The sequence below is a fragment of the Petaurus breviceps genome, unplaced genomic scaffold (genome assembly GCF_028583685.1).
Source record: "Petaurus breviceps papuanus isolate PSGF00001 unplaced genomic scaffold, PetGlider_PUasm1.0 90903, whole genome shotgun sequence".
Classification (NCBI taxonomy): Eukaryota; Metazoa; Chordata; class Mammalia; order Diprotodontia; family Petauridae; genus Petaurus; species Petaurus breviceps.
The window spans coordinates 13,799,995-13,804,223 of record NW_027187376.1 but is presented as its reverse complement, the minus strand read 5'-3'; the positions used below and the strand labels follow the sequence as shown (position 1 = coordinate 13,804,223).

Sequence of the window (4,229 nt, the reverse complement as noted above, 5' to 3'; positions counted from 1 at the left end):
GCACCTACTGTGTGTAAGGGACTTCTATAGGTTATAAGGATATAAAAACAAAAAGAAAATGTGCCTGTGTTCAAAGAGTTTCCATTTTCTTGACTGGTAGTGGGAAGAATGCAGCATGTACAAAAATTAACATAAATAAGTGTAATGCAATATAATATTAGAGCATTAAAAATTAGGACAATCAAGAGGCTTCATGGAGAGCACTTGAGTTGAGCCTTGAAAGATGACTAGGTCTTTGAAAGGCACAGGTATAGAAAGTACACATTCCAGGCAGAAGGGAGGCAAGGATGGGCCTTTTGAAGAGTGATGAATCAGAGACATGAATAAAAACATTTCAGAAACATGCTTTCTAGTTTTCAACTCCTTTTCTCTTAGATTCCTTCTAATGACATTCCAGCCTTAAGAATTGAACAGACCTAGATACTTCCTTTCAAGTCAAGCCAATAAGCATTTATTAATTGCTCATGTAGTGATTTAACAAAGACATTGTGCTAAACTAGAAGAGCAGATACAAGAAGGAAGATAATCCCTGCCCTCAAGAAGTTAACATTCTAATGGGAGAAGACAATGCGTGAAAAAGGAAGCTCAATAGCACCAACTGTGCTGAAGATATCAGTCCAGAGGAGTTTGTAGAGAAAGTCTAGGCCCTAAGTGGCCTAGGGGGAGAGTCAAAAATGCAACCTGGAAAAGAATGTTGTTGTTGGTTTGTTCCTTCTTTTTCAAAGAGGACCATGGCATCAGGAAAATGATGATATGACTTGCAGTTGACTTTGATTTGAGTGAGGGAGGGCTGTGCAAGGTCACCAGCCTCACTTTCTCCTCCAGAGCCATCTGAATCCAATGACAGATATTCATCTGGATGACTGGAGATAACCCATCATGCAATGGGAGACTCTGGCTCTTTTAGAGTAAGGTCTTTTCACGTACTCACAGTGAGGTAATTGAGTGGCTTGGGCATGATGGAGGTTCTAGGAAGAACCAGTCAATCAGAAGGAGGGGCTGCAGAGGTGGAAGTATTTCCAACGTTTGAAGTTTAGGATTGGAGTGACCTTCCAGAGTTGAAGAGGTATTGAGTACAGTGAATTACAAAGTTTAGACTAGAAATCAGGAGACCTAGGTTCTAGTCTTAGCTTTTTCAGATATGTCACTTAGGGCAACTCATTTCTCAGTTCCCCCTTTTTTCTTATTGTAAAGGGAAAGGGTTGGACATGACAGTCTGTAAGGCAGAGGTGTCAAACTCAAATAGACATGGGGTCATTAAACAGTACATAAAGATCCCTGCTCACAGAATATTGACTTAGAAAACCACATTATAGACATTATGTTCTATTATATTTTTAATTTTGTGAAATATTTGCCAATTACATTTGAATCTGGTTCCAGTTAAACTCAGGAGTATTGTGAGCCATATATGTTTGATACCTTTGCTCCAAAGAGCTCATGCTAAAATAGTAAGATTTCCTATATGAGAGACAGCACGGGATAGAGGAAACATGATAAAGTTAAAATATCTGCTCTACCACTACCTAGCTGAGGGCTTTCTTCTGTAAAATGCATTTGGACTAAATGACATTTTGTTCCATGAACAAGACACTATCTTTTGGTTCCAAGCATTTTCTCTGGCTGTCCCCCATGCTTGCAATGTTCTCTCACTCTCCTCATTTCCACCCACTGGATTCCCTAGCTTCCTTTTATCCCAGCTAAAATATCATCTTTTATAGGAAATATCATCTTTTACCAACCCTTCTTAATTCTGGTGCCTTCCCTTTATTATTAATTATTTCCTAGTTATGCTGCATATAGCTTGCTTTGTACATATTTGTCTGCAGGTCATCTCCCCCATTAGATTGTGAGCTCCTTGAGATCAGGGACTGTCTTTTGCCTCTTTTTATATTCCCCAGCACTTAGCACAGTGCCTGGCATAAAGTAGCCACTTAATTAATATTTGTTGATTGATTGTCTATCTATAGGAAAGCTGTATCTCCTATGACACAATCCTTACCACTACATTCATATGCCAGCAGAGTACAAGCTCCAGCTGGTCCCCCTTGACTGGAAGGGTTTCAAGAACAGGCCTGGTGATAGACGTTCCTTTCCTGGTGATAGACTTTCCTGCATTCCTTTCACTTGAGGATCAAGCTAGCTAAGTTTGAAGATGTGGCAAAATGAATTTTTTTGATCACTCTCAAGAACCATCTACTAATTTGCAGATGGACTTCAAGTTGGTGGAGGGAATACTCATATGGACAAAACCATAGGTCTTTGAAAAGTATGCAAGGACACTGTCCTCATCCTACCCTAGAGGAGGGCACATTCAAATCGGATTCTTTATGTTCTAAAACATATGGGTTTGTCTAGGGAACAAAGGCTCAAGCTGAGGTAAAAATAGGAGCAGCCTATTCTGGATTCCTCTAATTTACCAAAAAACATGTACAAATGATTCACATCTTCCCTTAAACATTCACTGAACACCAGGTGTTGTATCAAGCATATTCAAATACATTTCTTAGACTATGGTATCTCTTCCAAGAGCTCTTCACTTTTTTTGTGCCATGGACACAAAGGACTTTAGCATTTTGGTGAGGCCTATGAACCCTCCTCAGAATAATGTTTTTAATTGCATAAAATAAAATGCATAGAATTACAAAGGAAATTAATTACATTGAAATAGTTATCAATTTTAAAAAATGAATTCAAGGACTCCAGTTTCAAGCTCTTTCTCTTTATTTGATGTGGACACATCTTGCTTTGAACTATAGTGTTTGGAAGGAGAAAGATCTTGGGATGGAAATCTTGGAAAACAGGAGGAGACAGCCTAGAGCAGAGATTCTCAAACTTATTTCTCCCTACCACCTCCTTTAAAAAAATTACTCAACACTCCCCTGGAAAACTACTTTCTTTAACTTTTAATGTTTTTTTTAAGTTGCATCATTTCAGAAAAATATAAAATAATTTTTAAAAATTACATCTTAAATTTAATAATCTATTGTAAATTTGTGGGTTGTTTTCTGCATTGAAATTTTGATGATGCAATTTCATAATGTAGTATTGAATTGTAAACAAGTCATTACACACACATATTCCTGCTGATGCAATGCAGACACACTTGCCTTCCAACACTTTCTTGTTAAGACCTGTGGTAGACTTGACCTCTGATTGGCTATAACTTGCATTTTGTGAGTTTATTTGGAAAATAATGTAATCACTACAACTTTAATTCTGTTATACAACAGAAGAAACATGTATGAATGATTTTTAAAAATTTTATTCTCTCCTCTTTTTTCTTATGATTCCCCCACCCCGTTATTTTTATTCAATGCCCAGCAATTGCACCCGAGGCTACTACTGCCCCCTCAACCCCCATGGTTCCAGTGTCCCTCAGAGGACAGTATCGCCCACTTTGGGAACCTCTGGGAGCACAGGAAAGCTCAATTAGATACGACTTTAAAGCAAAGAGGAAGTTTTGCCTATTGAAAAAGGAGCCAATTAAGTTTTTGTTTCCTGTGGATCAAGTATTCATTTTGAGCTTCATCTCCTTTCTATGACCTTTAATCTGTCCTCCAAGAGCAAACAACTGTTGCAGTAGAAGGTGGCAAATGTTTAAAGCTGAAGAAGGCATAAGTAATTGGACTACAGAAAATACTGCTTCTGCTTTTGGGGAAGTTTGTTTCTTTCCAGGTACCTCTACTACTCAACTTAACTCCAGGTAGGCGTACTTCTTTAGTTGTAGCAGCCAACCTGATTAGTGTAAAGAGATGTGAGAGGGGAATAAAGTATTTATAGCTGTCAGTAGCTTGGGAAAAGATATTAAGGGCTATAGGTATAAGAGCAGTAAGGAAGGGAAGATGTCTGAGACATCATTCTTGTCCAGATTCTGCCAGGCGTTACTTTCCTATGTGAGCAAGTGTGTGGATATACTATGTATACTCTATATAGATATATTTACATGTGAGCATGCTTCATATGTACATGCGTTCAACAGTCAATAAGTATTGTATATCTACTATGTAACAATTAGGTGCAATGAGGGCTATAAAAGAAAAACAAGACCTAGAGCCTGCCCTTAAGTAGTTTATAATGTAGTTGGGAATACAAAACATGCCTGAAACACCTAGAGGATATAGAGTGATAAGTTGTATGAGAATGAATGGATGAATGAATGTAAGAAGGAGAGAGAGAGAAAGAGAGAGAGAGAGAGAGAGAGAGAGAGAGAGAGAGAGAGAGAGAGA

General features: G+C 38.1%; 1 protein-coding gene across 2 annotated transcripts in view; it reads right to left on the bottom strand.

The window, feature by feature from the left end:
• MDH1B (malate dehydrogenase 1B) overlaps window positions 1–4,229 on the bottom strand; it is a 31,030-nt gene that overhangs the window by 25,095 nt on the left and 1,706 nt on the right. The window lies entirely within an intron of this gene.